The following is a 20,076-nucleotide window of genomic DNA, read 5'->3' as shown; positions in this document are numbered from 1 at the left end:
ATATCTGTTTTCTGGAGTCTATAAAAATCTTAATACATCAACGATATGTTTTCATATTGGCTAGCTGAAAAGTATACCATGCATTCTGATGCCTATGGTTATTTGTGTTACATGTGTTGAGACTAACTTTACATTTGTACTGAGGAAAGTTGGCCTCAAAAGTATTTTAAAAAGATGAAAAAATCATATCAAATACTATATTAGTAGAACAATGACTGTTATTATTAAGGAGATCTTTCCAATTGTAATTATTAAGTAAACTTACTAAATATAGATCCTCACTGCAAAAACTCTTCAGAATTACTAAGAAAGGTTATTAAAAAGTCAAGGAACATGCACATTTCAACAACAGACTTACAGCTATTGAATGTAATGGAACAAGAGACAACCAGCCACAGGACAGGATAACATCACTACTGAACTGAATAAAACAGCTGCAAATGACGAGGTACAGGTAGCATATACATCTAATGATCATTTCTTAAAGATAATAGGAAGTATATAGACAAACAATTGAAGAGTAAAATCACAGAAGTCTGTTGAAACAGTAGCTCTCATAAAATTCACTCATATTGATATATCACCAACTAAATTAAGAAACTTGTACATTCTCTCAAAAATAAAATGTTCTCTGGTTTTCATTATATTTCCAATACAATTTCAAAGATTTGTATTCATATAACAAGAATAGTCTGTCTGGAATATGTAACACATCACTAACTCGAGGCATTTTTCCTGAGAGTCTGAAACCCCCCATAAGAATGGTGATAGGAGAGATGTCAATAGCTACTGACCTGTTTCGCTGCTAACATAGTTTTCCAGAAATTTGGAGAAGCTGATGTATTCTAGAGTACCATCTCACCTTAGCAAAAATAATATTCTCTGTAAATCACAGTTTGGATTTCAGAAGAGTTTCTCTAAGACAATGCTTCTTATATGTTCACCCACCATTTTTTTTACAAACATTAAATAATAAAATAGTTCTTCTTGGTATTTTCTGCGACCTACCTAAGGCAGCTGATTGTATGAATCACAGTTTTCTCCTAGTTAAATTTAAAATCCAACCAAAAGAATGCAGAAAGTTCTTCTTAGTAAATTAAGCAATATAATCTGGGGGACATAAATCTGACTGGGGAGAAATTATGTATGGGGTTCCCCAAGAGGTCCTGGCAGAGGTTCGGATCCTCCCTCAGGCATGGGTGTGTGTGTTTGTCCTTAGGATAATTTAGGTTAAGTAGTGTGTAAGATTAGGGACTGATGACCTTAGCAGTTAAGTCCCATAAGATTTCACACACATTTGAACATTTTTGATTTCTGCTCCCCAAGATTCAGTCTCAGGTCCACTATTGTTCCTCACACATGTAAATGATGTTCTGTAAACAATCCACACATATATACAGAAACAGAAGAAATGGTAAATAATGTTCTTAAAAGTGTGGACTCGTTTCCTGCAAGTGCTCTCGCCCTGAATTTCAAAAAGACACAATGTATTCAGTTCTAGGGGTACTACACCAATGATAAGTGTGATACCTACTGAGGAAATAATAAATAGATTGGAAACATCAAAATTATTGCAGATCCATATTGAAGAAAATTTGAACCAGAAAAGGCGCATTTTGTAACTCCTAAAACAACTTAGTTCACTAACATTTGCACTTAAAATCATTGCAAATATTGGAAAGAGTCAAATCACTTAGTCGATATATTTTGCATATTTTCATTCAGTAATCTCATATGGAATAATGTTCTGGGGTACTCATCTTTAAGAAAGAAAATCTTCATTTCTCAAACATGTGCTGTAAGAATAATGTGTCGTACTTACCCATGATCATGTTGTGGGCATCCATTGAAGGAGTTATGTGCTCTGACTACGGCTTCACAACGTATTTATTCTCTAATCAAGTTGTTTGTAAACAGTCCTCTATAGTTCAAGAGGAGCAATGATGTCCATAATTACAATACCACAAGGAAAACCGAGATTCATTAGTTCACATTAAGGTTTTTCTTACAACAAAAAGGGGCGTACGGTGCTGCATTAAAAGATTTTGATCAGTTACCCAGTGACACAAAATGTGTGACATACAGGAAAGTAATATTTGAGAACAAATCGAGAAAGTTTCTCCTTGATGAGTCTTTCTGTTTCATTGAAGAATTTTATTATTGTAATTACCAAAGGGTGGCGGGTAGGAATCACTAACTCATATCTGCATATTCAAAAAATTAATAAAATTAAAAAAATCTTATAAATGTTCAGCATGTAGCCATATTTACAGATTAATTTGCGATGTGAATGTAAAATGACTCGTTCGACATCATTACAATTTATAGTGCAAAATGATCCATAGGTCGTGACTCTTAACTAACTAAGAAACTAACAAACTTCATGTATCGTAGGCCCTACTACATTGGGCTTACAAAGATATGGAACGAGTCAGTTTTTATATGCAGAGTACAATTCCTTTCACAATGGTGTAACATTTATAGTACATCTGAATTCATATCGGTACTGAATTTATTTTTTAAGAGACACTTTACGACCATGCAGAGAACCAGATAGAGAGTCTAAGGTAAATAACATTGTTCATAACTAGACTACCGTAAATAATTTTAAAATCATATATTATTTGATTGTATTAATATTATATAATGTTAAATAACAAAAAATATGTAGTTTACTGGCTTATTAAGAAGTAAATTATAAAAATCATTTTCCAGCAGAAATATTTTATATGAGTCTCATTTTTTTGTGATCCATGGCCTTATTTGCAGAGGAAAGGCTTTGAAAACGTCTTTTCCAATGACCAGCCGTATTTTCCAGCCTTGTTGACAACCGGGGCGCTTAGATTCTATATTCTAACTTCTTGTTGTCAATGACCAAGAAAACATTTTGTAATATCTTCGGTGTTTAAAAATAAATACAGACGATTGTCATCTTTGGTAGTGTCGTGTGCGTGTGACTGACGTCTGTTTATGGAGATTATGCGAAGAGATAAAGCATCTGAAAAAAGCGAAGATAAGAGATTGAGCTAGACAGTCATTTAACTACAGGTACATATACTCAAATTTGAGTTAAGTAATCATATTTTCGGGTGCAATTTTTGCGACATTGCCGTTCCGGTCAAATGTTTATTTTAGTAATAAGATATATTTCGATGAAATAAATCATTAATAGAATTATCTCAAATAGATTCATTCCATTATGCCAGTGAAGAATGCTGACAGTAAATAGTGTGGATCTCAAGACGAATGTGACTTAATGAATATTGCATCATATTCCAGTGATCAGCGATTGAAATGTTACCACAAGACTGTAGTTACAAATTGTAGTCGTACTTGTATGTGCCTGTCAGCGCCCAGAACATAACTGGAATCCATTGGCGAGCACATAGTACTTGTATTAGTGCCTTTACGTGAGCGTGCTATTAAACGTATCACTTCTGTTTGCGAATCAGCCCAGAAAACGCGACAAGATCATGAGATCAAGTTACAGTAGTACTTTTACGTTTGGCGCAGTGAACTTAGAATTCCGTTTAATTGTTAATTTTTTTTTCTTTCTAGGAATTGAGTAGGATTTGGCCATTCACTATTATGTTAATTTTTCTGGAAGGTAGTTTAAATCTGGAATAGTTTGATTTAGAAAGTGTTGCAGTAGTAGTTTGTATACATACTGTTCGCGTACGACATTACTGTAACTTCTGTACGTACAGCATGCTGGGTTCCATTTTGATTTGGAATAATGTAAGTTAGTTACGTCTTCCATTGATCATTCTTACGGGATGTTTCCCTTCAAATTGTTACCAAGTAATTGTTCTGCATTACACCCAATTCAGTTCCTTAAGTTAAACATTGGAACTGAAACCGTCGTAGGACGGAAACGGTACATTTCCGGGCGTGGTTCCTATTCAAAATATTATGCACTCACTCCCTCAGCAAGTTCGGAAATTTCCGAACACCCTGTACCTCAGCCTGAGAGAGTGGCACCACTATAAAAATACTGAAACAGATCGCACTATACAAAACGAAAACCAACACACAAAACAAAAAGTCGTGAAAATCAACAAGTATCAACTGGTATCGACAATACCACTTGAGCTCTATAGCTGAACACCAAATACCAATAAAAACGTCACAAACCAAATCACACTAAAAAATAACCGTAAGCAACACCAATACACATACACAAAAAATTGTGAAGACCAACAAATCACATCATCATTGTCAATTGACCCGTTCAGAGTACCACAGAAACATAACTAACACCAATGTGGGTAAATCAAACTCAATTTCTACCACTCACAATCCCAGACAATTACCAACAGATAACAATACAACAAAATAGTTCGTAAAAAAACTTCATTAATACCAGTTTCGATATACAAGACATGCACGTCATACATACTACAGTTTGAAAAAATGGTTAACCCCCCCCCTCCCCCCGATGATGCCACACATAGCGATCCCTGGTCCAGGATTCAGCAACTGTGTCAGTCTGGTACCTTCTCACAAACAGAACACTTCACTTCCTGGGCACTTAAACCAAATAAAAATAGGAGTATAATTGTGCTCAACATGTTGCCCCTTTGTGACATGCAGAGACTTATTGGTGAACATTGTTGTCTTATCCCTAACAAAGAACTAGATACAAAATTAAATCTACAACCATAAACAACATATGGCAATAATACTTCCAAACCAGAAATGAATCTGTTGCCCATAACTGCCAACCAATAAACCACCTCAAAGTCTTCCAATATTATTATCAGAAGCAGCACTCACGGAGTCCAATATCACTAACAACGCTCATAAACAATTTAGAAACATAAACATCCCATACTAGAATGTGCTGCCACATACTCCAATGCAACCTATTCAAACAGGATACATTTCAAGTACACTGCTACACCATGATGTCACCCAACACAGTTATATCACAGAACAAAGCAGAGTGTTGGAAACGAATGCCCGAGTTGATCCCAGTCGGAGGTGTAGGAACTTGCAGATTGTTTGAGCTGGTCTCAAAAATGTATGAGAGAGTAGACTTACCATCAGAATTTAAAAAATATTTTCATTGAGCTTCCAAAATGCATGAACAGATATATGAAAACTTATAGAATGTTGAGTCTAACATCTTACACTTACTAATTGTAGACTACGGGGTTTGTTCAACCAGCATTGCGATGAAGTCATAAAAATGATAGTTATCCAAGATACATCAACAGAGAGTTAATATTCTTCAAATTTGCACTACTGGCAGCACTTTTTTCTTCTGTAAGCTGGCAACCACAAGGCTGGTCAGATGCTTCTAGGAATGTTGCTCATACCAGCTCAGTGATCGTGAAATGTTTTTCAGCTTCATTTTGCTCTGTGCTAAACCAAGAACTATATTAGGCCTATTGACTGTGGATAGCTCAAATGTGAATGAAAATGGTCACATGGTGTTCCTTCTGCAGTTTTTGTCACATCTTCAGCACTAGCTTTGCACACACCAGTCACATTTGCAAATCATCAATCAAAATGGAATTTACAATTGATTTGATAAGTATAATTTTTATGCTGTTAAACTTAACTGTTGATCACAGTCAAAAAGTTCGTGCGCTTTGGTCAAAGTTTCATCTTTTCAAGTTGATATCAGATATCCACCTCATGCTATAGTTGAAGACCACATCAGAAGTCACTGTAGTTGATTTGTTCAATTCAGTGTAAAAACTGAGGACACACTACTGCTTGGTGGTTTGCTGCATCTAGACTCTCGACTGTAGCGCTTAACGTACTGACACTTAAGAAATGATTTTCACACTGAAAAAGCATTGAGGCAAATAAATTGGGGTCTCCTCACTCATGAGAGACAATGTCTTGCCCGTAGAGACCATGCATGCTCCATCTATTATTAATATTAGCTGGAAAAAAGTCAATCCTGATCACATCCTGTGTGATAAAATTCTGAATATGGAAAGAAAAATGGAAGACATTCCAAATAAATGGTGCTGATTTTTTTTTTTTTTTTTTTTTTTTTTTTGTGAATCTTCATAAAGTCTTTGACACTGTCAAGTTCATTAAATTGTACAAAATTCTGAAATGAACAAAGTAATGCATAAATAAGATAGGTTTTCCTTCTGAAAGTAAGAAATGGCAGCACATCTAATATGCTGTGTTTAAAGGATCTATGTCTATGCAATGTAAACTACTTTGAAGTGCATTATGGAAGGTACTTCCCATTCCATCACATATTGGGTTTTCTTCCCATTCCATTCAAATGTGGAGAGCAGGAAGAATGCTCTCTTGAAAGCATTGTATGCACTGTAATGAGTCTAATCTGGCCTTCATGATCACTATGGGGGTAATATGTAATGGCTGTAGTGTATTCTAAGTTCCCTCATTTACACGGGTTCTTGAACTTTTGTAAGCAGGCTTTCACCAGATAGTTGACATCTCTTTTAAAGTGTCTTAGTTTTTCAGCATTTGCATGATACACAGCCATGATTCAAACAAACCTGGTCAGCATTCGTGCTGTGCTTCGTTCTTTGTTCTTGCTAAATACCCACTGTCAGCCCTATTTGGTATAATCCCAAACACTTGAATAGTATTCTAGGATGGCTCAGCAGGTATTTCACGAGCAGTCTCCTTTGTGTACTGCATTAACTCAGTATCCTACCAAAGACCCAAATTCTGACACCTGTTTTACTCGAAACTGAGCCTATGTTTCCGTACCATTCCATAATTCTACAAATTGTGACATCTAAGTATTGGTGTGATCTGGCAAATTCCAGTTGTGGCTCATCGATGTTGTAGTCATAGAATATTATTTTTCTGCAGTTTGTAAAGTGCGGATTTTATACTTGTGAAATATAAAGCAAGATGCCAATCTTGGAAATTACTGCCAGATCTAACTGAATATTTGTGCAGTTTTTTCAGACAGTACATTACAGCAGTGTCCCACTAATCCAAACCCTGGTAATCCAAACGATCGGTTAATCCAAACATGAAAAATGTTAGTCTGAGTATGGAAAACTGTGCGGTAAACTCCTGTACATACACACTATTTTAATTTACACCGTACAGTAAACATGTATGAGAAAAATTGGCAAGAAAACATGAGGTTTAAACAATGCATAGCAATGAAAGAAAAGCTTTCAAACTTAGTAAAATACAGCAGACATTTTATCCCTACTTTTTAGATGACAAAAACACTTTTTTTTAATGAAGACAGCTATTATATGCACTTAGTTGCACCATTGTCTCATACTCATCAAATCAGCAGGTGTAGCAGTGGGCTGTTCCCCAAATAACGTAGTGCGAGGTCAAGGGCTTCTGCTGCATCACTCTCTGGCACCAGCTCTCCTTTGTCGCTTTCAGGCTCATTGTCACTTCCGTCACAGCAGTCCACTTCTTCCTGGTCTCGAGTCACAGCAGCAACTAAATCAGCATCGGTAAGGTTCTCCACACATGCCCCATCTGCTGCCATCTACTCATCTGCATCTCCTTCTCTAGGGTTCTTCACATCCAGGGATTGTCTGTATCATTAGCAGCAGATTTTCATCTTGATTTCAGCTAGGTTGCCCTGAAATTCAAGAGATGTCCAGTTTTCTCCACGATTTTCTCACGAGAATTTTCTGAAATTTTCTGCCGTGCCTCAGCGGCCCAATAAACAGCATCCTTCACATTGTCTTTTTTATTTTGTCCACTAAAGGAAAGCTATAATCTTGGACCAGTATTCTTAAAAATTGTTTTCTGTAAATCAGTTTTAATATTTGCAGTACATCCTGGTCCATTGGCTGTAGAAGTGGTGTAACATTCGGTGGCAAAAACTTCGCCACAATTTCTCCATCACATAATTCCTCGGTGCTGGGGTGAGATGGCATGTTATCTTTCAAAAGGATTGCATGGGGAGACAAATGATTTTCCTTAGAAAACCGTTGAACAGAGGGAACAAACTGGCCGTGAAAGCATTGTTTGAACAGCTTACCATCCATCCATGGTTTTTTCTGGTTACAATAATATACGGGCAGGGACTTTGTGTTGTAGGTTTTAAAAGCTCTGGGCCTAGCAGATTTGCTGATAAGCATTAAAGGCAGCTTGTGATTACCAGCAGCGTTCCTGCACGCTAATAAAGTCACACGATCATTGCACATTTTAAAACCAGGAACATGGTCTTCTGCTTTTGATATCAGGCTTTTTGTTGGCAGTACCTTAAAATTAAGGCCAGTCTCGTCAGCGTTATAAATTTGTTGGTGGGAATACTTTCCTTCTCATCATTTTTCCAAACTCACCCAAGTATCCCTTCGCTGCATCACGGTCATAAGAAAGCTGCTCTCCAGTAATTGTTAGGTGACTGATTCCATGATGTTATTTGAATCTGCCCAACCATCCCCTACTCACACTAAAAGACTCATCATCATTCATTAACTTGTTCAGGTAAACAGCCTTCTCCTGAACCAGTGCTGTACTCAAAGGAGTTCCCCTTTCTCTTTCCTGCATAAACCAAAGGAAATGAGCTGCATCCACTTTATCGTACTGGGGCTGTTTCAAAGTCTGCTGAATTTAGTGTTTTTTCCTGAAGACGTTGCACAGGACTGGTCAAGCTTCACTTGGTTCTTCTCCCAATCACAAATGGTTGCTTTACCAACACTCATTTCCATTGTCAGTTTAGATACATTCTCACCATTGTCTATCCACTTCAAAGCATTTAGTTTTTCTTTGAGAGTTAACATTGTATGTTTCCATTTACTCATGACAAAATACATACACCACTACATCTGAGCATATACAATACAACTGTTACGCATCCCAGCGATTAATAACTAACATAACCATGTGCTTTGCAAGGCAACTGGTAGTGCACCGACCTCAGACACTACAAAGGTCTCAACAATGCACAACAACAAGGGCAGGGAGTGAGAGAGCCATTGTCCCCACACTTGTTCCTATTTGTTACCATGGTGTACCTGCTTATCTGCTTGGTATACTTCATTCTAGAAACTAATCACCTTAATTCTGGCTAATCCAAACAAATTGGTAATCCGAACAGTGTCTGGTCTCAATTAGTTCGGATTAAAGGGACTCTGCTGTATAGTTAACTGCATCATTTGTAGGAGATACAAGGCTAATATTAACCAGCAAGGAAAATGCTCTTCTTGGAGCATAAAAAAGGTGAATAGGTCTATGTTCCTCTTTAGGAGACTCTTGACAAAAAGTGGGGAACCTGCTGCCCCAATCCTTTTTCAACCTTCCTCACCAAAAATTTTGATACGGAAACATATTCACACTCTTTTAATACAGAACTTTCTAAATCCTTTTATCCAGTCTAGCTTTGTAGTTAAGCCTTCATACTCGGCACCTCCCTCTCACTGTGACTGTGTGTATATGTCTCTCTCCCACTGTCTCCTTTTTCTCTCATAATTTCCTGTACATTCCACTCCGAAATGCGCCCTGTCCTATACCTGTGTGTTAAAGTTTGCTGAGAGGTTGGATGTCATCAAGACACCTGCATCCCCAAAGAATACATATAGTCTCCACTCATCTGTATTTTACATTCTCTCTCTCTCTCTCTCTCTCTCTCTCTCTCTCTCTTTGCTGTTGTCTTCATCCACCTCTTTCATTGCCACTTCCATTGAAAATGCCAACTTATGATTTGTATTTTAGAAGGGTAAAAATGTTGTTAGAAATGTTTTACTTAAGTTGCAGTTTTCCTGTTTTACGTAATTTTTGGCAGTCCTTTATTTTTGGTTATATGAAGACCCTTTCAACCCATTTTTGGTCAGTGCAGTACAATCTTGGAGATATTTGTATAGGTTTGAAATGTCCATTACACAGAGACAGTGCTTCATAAAGTTTTATTTGTGAAAGCATCTTTACTAAAAACATTGTTTGGTGGCCTCAGAACCCTTGCCATGACTCTGGAGACCTCACCATGTGTTCACTATGTCAGTTAAAACTACATTTACCCATCAGATTGGGTATTAGGAGCACAAGTGCAGTGAAATTAAAACTCTGGAACTCAATAATGGATAATGATATTAAAAAAATTAAGTTCCCCAAGAATACCTTCTTAAGAACATATGGTAAAAATTTCAACAATGTGCCATGAATAGACATTACAGTAGTAGCCATCTCCACGTCTGGTACGTTTCATACCCAAAAATCATGGTTTTTTGGGGGTTTCCTCAGGAACCACCCATGAATGTATACTGCTTTTACAAGATTCGTGAGGTTCACCCTTGACCACATTTAATGCAAAACAACCAACTAATTTGCCTGGGCTGAAGGATGTGTATAATGTTTAAATTTTGACCCTGTACTATAGGATAGCTACAGAATGTCCATTCTTTTGATAGGTATGCAAATGATTGCTAGGCCAAAGGCTACCCAAAACACTTGACCCCTTTCCTCTGTGGTCAATAAAACCTGAAATATGATTGCCTAAAAATTCACATTTTTGTATGAGGTTTTTTTGGAACATATTGGTACTTCATCTGTTGATATCTGTCAATCCAAAATAACAAGTTTTTTTCTTCCTACCAGTAAATCCCCAATCCACAGCTTCATTTGCTGTCCAATATGATTTTAGTTATATTCGTAAGTTTTGGTTTGGTAATGACTCACAAGCTTTCCAGAAGTTGAGAAATACTGCATGTACATGATTGCATTAATTTTCATTGATCCGTTACACCTCAGTGTCGTATCATAAAAGTGCAAGTTGGGTTTCATGTGACCAATGTTTTTGAAAGGTAATTCTGTCATGGAAATCCCACTACCTGGGAGTTTAAATATTGGTGTAGGATTCTATGGCAGATGATGCCAAGGATATTTGGCAGTAGTTTTAGTGATCACTGCTGCTGCCATTCTTGTAGATAGATGTGACCTCTGCTTCCTTCCAACTACTAGGTACAAATTTTTGTTTGAGGAATCTATGGTGAAGCCTTGTCCAGCGTGTGATTTTTGTTCTGTGTGCGTGCTATTGACACTATCCACTTCAGATGTCATTTATAAGTCATAATTTTTGGTAAGTATCCCAATTATACTGAAGTATATACAAGGCAGCCCAAAACAGTGGAATAACCATGGCTGCTCAGTAGTCTTCCCTGATGTCTTGAGATATCGACCTCCTGGCCAGATTACAGTTCTTAGTGTTGAACTGTATGCGACCCTAAAGGCACTGAAGCAGGAGGTATAATTGAAACAAGAATCTGCTCTGATTCCAGTGGCACCCTACAAGTATTGCAGCAAATGTACCTAGCAGAGGCAGTGATCTAATTAATACAGGATAAACTGCTACTTCTCTGAAGAGGAAGGTAACCAGGTATCATCCTGCTGTGTAGCATGTGGGAGTTCGGGGATATATGTTACCAGATGGAGCAGCCATGGAGGCCTGCAGGAAACTCAGTGTAATTCTGTGTGCCACACCTGTGCAGGCTGTCATTGTGCTGTTTAGTCAGAAAGCCATGCAACTGCGGGAGGAGGGGAGGCAAGGCATAAGGGATGATAAATTGTGGTCAGTGAAGCCAACTATTTGGCTGTCGTACCTCAAACCACTTATTCTGATGGGATGAAGCCATCCTGACCCACCTCCAAATTGGACGCTGTTCATTAACACGTGGCTTCCTACATCAGCAAGATGATCTTCTAGTCTGTGGTGTACAGCTGACCATAATTCCAGTTTTAATAGTGTGTGTTTCATGTTCATACCAGAGGGCAGTGACTAGTGTAAGTGGGAACCTGTCCTCTGTCTTAGCTAATGGTGGGATGAGTGTCACAAAGCTTTTAGAATTGTGTCCATTTGTCTGAACTCCGACCTAAGTCTTAGATGGAGGTTTTGGTGTGGCACAGTGTGTCTGGTTCATGAATATTTTAAATTGATTTAATTATTTTTTAATGTGTGTCACAAAATAACTTCCCAGAAAATTTTCCTTTTCCCAGTATGGTTTCTAGTTTCTTTTTAACCTTCAGCAATTTTAACCACACTAGTCCCATCATATTTTCGCACAAGCCCTGAAGACCTCGATGCCATTTGCTCACACTATTCCGTCGTCATCAACTAATATCTATGACACACATTTTGCAGTGGTGTGATAATTAAAGTGGTGCAGTAATCCTGAATCTTAGGAAAGGAAGTTGAAAATGGAGTTCAGTTTTACTGCTTTTGCTTTACTGCCCTTAATTTCAGTTCCTGTTACTTGAGTGTTTTCATCAATGGTGACACCAACAAGCTCATTGTATGACCAGAATTTCTTGGATTTTAGGAGAGATCCTTCAGTAAGATTCAGCTATGCTTGTTGTTGAAAGCTCCTCCCATTGCTGTTTCGGCAATCAAAAATATGTTCCATTCAGCATCTCTCTATCCATAGGCTTATGATTTGTCTTACATCTTTTATGCAGTTGTCACAATTTTCTTAGGATATTCTTCACTGACTATGTACCATGTACTGTTTCTCTCATCGTAAACTATTCTACAAGGTACACACCTAAACCGTGCTTAGTCAGTTATTATTTTAGATGTGAGCCACAGTTCCTCTACATGCTCTTGCCCAGGGCAAATGTTTAGAGTTCCTCTTGAAGGTTTGGCATCACTGGCTCCTTATTTGGCTTATGGGGCAGCATGCAAATATTTCTGCTTGTTTTACTTGCCCATTGTACTTTAATGATAATTGTTGCTACAAATGTCTCTTTGTCATGTAAACCAATTTCATAGTGGACATGCTCAATGTGATTAGGCCTGTTTCCATCATGAGTGAGCTTCCAAACTAAATCTACATCTATATTCTGCAGACCACTGTGAAGCACAGGAAGGATGATTAAGTGCCTCTGTGTTGTAATTAGTGTAATCTTGTCTTCGTGATTACTGTGGGAGCAATATGTAGAGGTTTATGATATATTCCTAGATTGACCACTTAAAGTTGGTTCTAGAAACTTTCATATGATAGACATACGCTATCTTCAAGTGTCTGCTAGTTCAATTCCTACAGCATCTTCATGACTGTCTCCCTTGGGCTGAACAAACATGCGATCATTTGGGCTGTCCTTCTTTGTATCCTTCAATATCCCCTGTTGGTCATATTTGGGACAGGTCTGCTCTACGCAGAGTTCAGAGAAAACATTCAGTATTTTCACAGGACTTTTGTCATGCCCTCCACATATAAAGTAATCTACTAGTGAGATGATGATTACTCTAAAGCTTACGATTACATCTGGTTCTGGAATTTTTTCCTTTGTGAGAGTAGTAGACAGCAGCAATAATTTAATAATGGAAATAATCAAAACCGTACATACATGCAATCGTGATCATGGTAGGCTCTCATCCTTGGACAAAGGAAACAAGTCTTTTGGTTGTGATTGAAAATAATAAATCCAAGTAATATGTGAGACATAGCAAAATTCTGTTAAAGTTGTCAGTACATTACTCAAAATAATGTGAAATGCAAGAAAATCTTAAAGCTCAATTATATATGACAGATAAACAACTGCAGAAATATATTAAACATTGGTATTATAACATTCTTTGTTCAGAAATTGTAATTATAAATTAAAAGCAGCTCAGAACATGGAAATTATGTCTGAAGTTAACATAATCAGTAAACATTATTATGTCATGGAACTTACATCAGAATGAACTAATATTGCAAACACATTATTCACTAGCAAGATAATTTTGCCGTACTTGGGGGTGTGTGTGTGCGCATGCCGTAACAGTATATGAATAGTTTTACTTACAGTGGTTGGAAGACAAACCTTATAAGCAAAGCAAATGGCACACTACTTACAATCTACTAGAAGAATACACTTTAATCTCTTGGTGTGTAATATTTTGATTGAGAGATGACAGAAAGATACAAAATCTAGCTGGGATAAAAGAAATGAAGCACTTATGTGACTGTTTGATCATTACACTTTGGAAAAAAAAAGAAAGAAATATTGCTCTGCTTTGCATCACATCTGTGAGTACGTAGAATGTAATTATGTCACATTGAAATTTGTGACATTTTGAACAATGACATTCTGACATAAGAGAGACAGAACTGTGTTACACTGCAGTCAGTGAGAGGAGGGATGATATAATTTTGATCCTCTATGGCAGGGGACTTGTCACAGCATTAGAAATGATGCATCAGCAGTGTGACTCTTACCATGGCCAGTTGTAAAGTGAATGAGGGTGGATGTAATAATCACATTCAGTGTTTGAGACACACGTTGTAACACATTCATCCACAGCAACTGAATAATGTTTCCAACATTTAAACCCAAAGACACTAAACACTGTTATCATCAAACGACTCTGACATGTTGCGTTAAAATTTCCTTACTAACATAGACCTATTGTTGAAAGTTTTGCACACAAGATTTCATGCAAATCTGACATATCTGCACAGGACTATGTTCTGGTAACCTCTAAAAGAAAAATATATGTAATGCAGAACTTTGTTAAACAATACAAAATGAAAAATCAGTTGTCATTAACACAGCCTCTGTTCAGTTTGATTATACACATTCACATGTAGTGAATTAAGGAGTAACGCTAAATTGACAACTCAGGACAGTATTGCTATTTATGTTCAATACCTCTTTAAAAAATAATTTTTATGTCTTTGGTCATTGAGTGTCAAAAATTTTGTTTTTAAACTTTTCCTGATAGACTTAAAGCATATGAAATCACATTATTGGATAGTATTATATATTTAATTTGGAAATCATAGCCTTGCATTGCTAGAGCCTGCCTGGTATTAGGTTGTGCATTAGCCCGCACTGCAACAGAAACAATATGGTGTTCTGGTCAGTCCTTCCTAGGGGGTGCCAACCAAACAAACAAAACTGCAGTTTCTCAATGTCCCAGGCAATAGCAAGAGCTTCTTGTTTGACTATGTTCTTTGCAGTATCTGGTCCAGTTTTGTTTTTCACAGGATTTTTCTTGGTGACCTTTGGTGATATTAATCATCTGAGAGGCTTCACTTATTTGCACACTCCAACTTATACAAATTTATGGTAACTCATAATTCCTGAAACCTTCAAAAACTTATCAAACATTTTAAATTTTTGTGGGATGCTTACTAAATTTTTGGGTTGATCTCTTTGCAGCAAAACAGTATGACCTTTGACTCTCGCTTCAGTTACGGCTCTTACAGATCCATCTTTCACGTCCACAACACGAACTGGATTGCAATATTCACTCTCAGAACATTCTGTGACAGTATTATGTAGCATGCAGTAAATTTCGTCATCAACTGTGCTGTGTTCTTGAGTTCTGAGACTTGTGTGTCAGCGTGCATTGTCATCTTTTGGTTTCTTATCAGACCAAACATGATGGAAATTTGAATTAGTGGTTCACCCTTTTGGCAACACATCCATGAGAGTGACACCATCATTGTCCCGAAAGACTGTCACCATTACTTTGTCAGCAGATGGAACTGCCTTGAATTTCTTCTTTTTTTGTTATTGCAAGTGCTAGCAATCCAGTAACTGCCACCGAGCGAGGTGGCGCAGTGGTTAGACATTGGACTCGCTTTCGGGAGGACGACGGTTCAATCCTGCATCCGGCCATCCTGATTTAGGTCTTCCGTGATTTCCCTAAATCACTCCAGGCAAATGCCGGGATGGTTCCTCTGAAAGGGCACGGCCGACTTCCTTTCCCATCCTTCCCTAATCCGATGAGACCGATGACCTCGCTGTATGGTCTCCTTCCCCAAACAACCCAACCCAGTAACTGCCTTTTTCTTTCTGGCTGAAAGTGATGCTCCCATGTTTTGTCAGTTGTAATGATTTCCTGAAGAAACACATTCTATTAGCATCAAACTGTTCCTGCAGTTCAGATGAAATGGATTGTCTTTAAATCTTATGGTCTGTTGTGAGCATTCATGGATCCCACCTTGAGCACATTTCTGAATACCCAAGAGTGTCCATCATCACACATGTGCTTCCAGTAAAAAAAAATGGAAATGTCGTGTGGCTAAGGCCTCCCGTCGGGTGCTCATCAATAGCTGTAGCACCAATTGCCGAGTTGTGATCTGCTGGTCTGCGTGAACTATGACATCCGCATAATTCACCATGTTGGGAGCAGTGGTTGAGATGAGATGTCCTGTATGTGGCCGATCATAGAGCTCAGTTTCTTCACTTCCTGATACTTTAACTTTCTACCCATCGCTGAACAATACTCATGTCAACTGCATCATTACCAAACACTCCACACAAAAAATTTATGGATGTACACAAAGCTTTCTTTTTCTGCAACCAAGAATTCAGTTGCAACACTTTGCTTGTAACGCATGTCTTGTGTAGATGCCATTTTGGTGGTTTATTGAAGCTCTGCCAATTCTCAGTATTGTTCAAAATTTTACACACATGCGAAGGGGATTTGAACCACCTACAAGAATGTTTTCCTTGGAATTATGAATGACAATTCATGGCATCTATCTCTATAACTTACTCATGTAACAATTCTATGACTCATATGAACACTTTTAGTGTTCAGTAATTGTCTTTTGAATTTGTTGTACAGTGGTTTCCAAAATTGTGCATTGTTGTTGGACACAGTAACCAGTGTAATTAAAGTGTTCTTATTTTGCAAACATTCCCTTTCTACATAAAGCTTCATTGCTGTGCATTTTCACTTGACCAGCAAGGTATTGGATCAATGTTTGCATTTGTCACTGATAGTTGGGAACTTGTTTTAAATTCAGTAATCTCAGAGTTAAGTATCTTTCTTGGTCTGAAATTCTGAGCACAGTACCCTTTGTTTTTAATTAATTAAATTATTGATTTCCTTTTTGAACACCACTAATCATGCTCCTTAATTCATTATAGCTTTGTTCAAACTTCTTATCGAGAGACTCTTTGGGTCACCTGCTGAATTTATCCATGGTGCTGATGTTCTTGTTCACTTCTTGTAGACTCCCTCCCCCAGGAGCACCTCTTTCCTTTCCGTGCTGTGTGTCTATCTTCCTGCTGTTCTTTGTCTCCTCCCTTGGGGAACATGTCCTGGGTAGTTTCAGGAATGTATTCTGAAGTTTCAATAGCCTGGCATTAGAACAGTCCCTCATTTGTTTTTCTTTGTTCTCCATATCCTCCACTTCTCTTGCTTTGATGATTGATTTTTCTCTTTGTTTCTTCTTCCTCCCTGTGCACTTCAGAAGGCCAGCCCATGCAATTGTTGTGTAGCGGGTGACAGGGTAACGCTTAATTCCCAGCACCAGGTGGGGTTTGCAAGTACCCACTGGCACAGGCATCGGTGATTGCCTGAACTGTTACCTTCCCAGCTGCCAGTTGGTCTCTGTGTCAGGAGTTCAGGAGGTTGAACAGCCACTTAAGGCAGGTGAGCCCCCTCTAAGAGGGCCTCCAATTGAAAGGAGCACACCATCGAAGAACTGACAATCGTGCAGATTTTTTCGCAATGAGCTAATCACCATCTCAGTCCGCATTTACTAAAGATAGATAGAATGAGGCTACAGAATCCAAGACTCTCACAGCTGCACCTTGGTTCCTCATCATATTGCATACTGAAGGAGATCAGTCCTTTGCTACCGCTAATCAATTTATTATTCAGAAAGGTACTGATGCAATTGCAGGCCTGTGAAATCCTGCTTTCACTTACATAGTGGGTCTTTGCTTCTAGAGACCAACTGTGATTTTTCAACCCCAGCATCTGCTTACTGCATCACTCCTCCATGTTTATCCTGTTCATGTCGAGGCCTATTGTATACTGAATTCTTTGCATGCTGTTATATACACTTGGCTGCTTGATGGTCTGACCAAGGGAGAAATCCAAACTTATCTCTCTGATCAGGGCATCACTGCAGTCATCGGGTAATGAAAAAGGTGGTTGCAAACATAGTGCCTACTTGCACTCTTTTTTCACATTTGATTGATTAGTTCTTCCATTGAAAATTAAAGCAGACTGTGAAGTCATCATGGTCCAACCATAAATTCCAAACCCGATGCATTGCTACCAGTGTCAACGCTATAACCACACTACCTAGGGGGCTCACCACTCTCTGGTGAGTAGCGTCTGGCTAACACGGGGCCACAGCCTTCACAGCACTACTTCCTCTTTCTGTACTGCAAACCTACGCTTCGATTATCTCTTACTTCCTCTGCCTTTCTATTGGATGGTCCTTTTTGTGCAGCCCCCACTTTGGACTTGGTACACGAGTATGGTGTTGATTTCCAGTTTCACTCCTGGCATTATCTTCACCTTCCATTAACAATTATATGGTCTCCATTATTGGATTTGACATGCCATCTTTTTCATTTTAAGGAAGTATGTGTTGTGCAGGGAAGGTCGCCCACTGTGATGTATGCTCCAAGTCTGTGCCCTTCCACTGTGGCACCCTTCCTTCCTGTTGTCATAGTATGCCCCAAACCCAGCGCAGTAACCATCCTGTTGGGGGAGGGGGGGGGGGGGGGTCTCTTGTCCATGTATACCAGGGAGTTATTGCCAGTTATGACTGGGGCAAGGGGACTCCCAGCAACAGAGTACTGGCCAGGTAGCCATTTCGGATGCTGGGTGGCACTCATGGGAAGAGCCCCCTTTCAGAATAGGCGGCACCACAGCAGATGGTTCACACATGAAGCAACTTTTTGCTTTCTCCTGCTGTTGATCACATGGCCCCAGCAGTATCATCTAATCGAAAGGCCTCATGTGATGCAACGAAATATGATCCCAGTGTGTTCCCTTCCCATGCCTTGCTGTGGGAGGAACATAGGACTAGAAGAAAAGGATAGAAATAATCCCCCCCCCCCTCCTCCTCCTGTACCAGGACCAATGGGGACACCTTTTTGTCCACAAAACCTTTATTTTTTGTCACACATTGAAGAGAAATTGGGGGAGTTGCAGCCATCTCTAAGGTGAAGAGCGGTTCCCTCCTGATTAAAATGTCATCTCCTGCCCAGTCACAGTGTCTGCTCTCTTGTTAAAAGTTGAGACACATTCCTGTGACTGTCATTCCCCACAACAGTCTCAATATGGTCCAGGGCATCATCTTTCACCATTATCTTCTTTTGGAATCTGACAATGAGTTATGGACCAACTTAGAGGGACAGAGTGTGCACTTCATCTGTCATGTCCATGGGGGACCAAAGTAAAACAGAGTTGCCACTGGGGCCCTCATCTTGGTTTTATAGGATGACATGTCGCCTGAGAAGGTCAAGGCGATGGTCTACTAGTGTGATGTGGAATCCAATGTTCCTCCTCCTGTGAGATGCTTCAAGTGTGTGAAGTTTGGACATAAACCTTCACATTGGACCACTACCCTGACTGTCACATTGGACCACTACCCTGTCTGCAGAAATTGTGAACATACATTGCACGCGAACATTCCATGTATGTAAACTGCAGTGAGCTCGATTCTCCCTGCTCACCAGATTGCTCCATTTTAAGCTTGAGGAGAAAATCCACTGGAGAGTCCATGATGACCTTTGTGGTAGTGACAACTTCCGAATCTTCCTGTCCCTTCATCAGCATTGCTTCCCTTGACAGCCACCCAGATGGGTTCTCCATAAAGCTGACTGGGATAGGTTTTTCTGTGGTGTCCTCCTTAGCTCCTGATTACAAGGCAGTATCGATGCGCTGTTCAGCATGCAACAGCAGCCATTCCTTTGGCAGCCAACCAAGCCACCCTCTCCTCCTCGATATACTCCCCCTCCCCCTCCCCTCCAGTCAAAAGACCGTACGCTGGTGGACTACAGAGATTGCTGCAGCCATTAGAGATCGTAGAGAGGCTCTCTAACACTGTAAGTGGCACCCTTCACTGGAGCATTTCATTGCCTTTAAATGGATCCATGCCCACATCTGCCGCCTCATAAAACGATGAGAGCAAGAATCCTGGGAATGTTGGATCATGTAGCTTTCCATGTCAGGTGTGGACCTAATCAGACACCAAGTATTTCCTTAGATGGTGCCATTGTACTGATCCAGATGCTGTTGCCAACATTTTGCAGAACATTATGTTCATGCATTTGCATCTGAGAACTACCATCCCACCTTTCACCTCATAAACAGTGGGTGGAGCGATTGCACGTATCTTTTACTACCCACTAGCTGGAGCCATACAATGCTTCAGTGAGTGGGAACTAAAAAATGGTTCAAATGGCTCTGAG

At 39.1% G+C, this 20,076-nt stretch overlaps 1 protein-coding gene across 1 annotated transcript in view; it reads left to right on the top strand.

The window, feature by feature from the left end:
* Positions 1–2,896: 2,896 nt before the first annotated feature.
* The window catches only part of LOC124612691 (phospholipid phosphatase 6), a 50,037-nt gene continuing 32,857 nt past the window's right edge, over positions 2,897–20,076 (top strand). The window contains exon 1 of the mRNA XM_047141033.1: positions 2,897–3,048. The gene's annotated coding sequence lies outside the window, so the exon portion shown is untranslated. The remainder of the gene's footprint in view (positions 3,049–20,076) is intronic.

Source organism: Schistocerca americana, chromosome 4 (genome assembly GCF_021461395.2).
Source record: "Schistocerca americana isolate TAMUIC-IGC-003095 chromosome 4, iqSchAmer2.1, whole genome shotgun sequence".
In the NCBI taxonomy this organism is placed as follows: Eukaryota; Metazoa; Arthropoda; class Insecta; order Orthoptera; family Acrididae; genus Schistocerca; species Schistocerca americana.
This window is presented reverse-complemented; position numbering and strand designations above follow the sequence as displayed.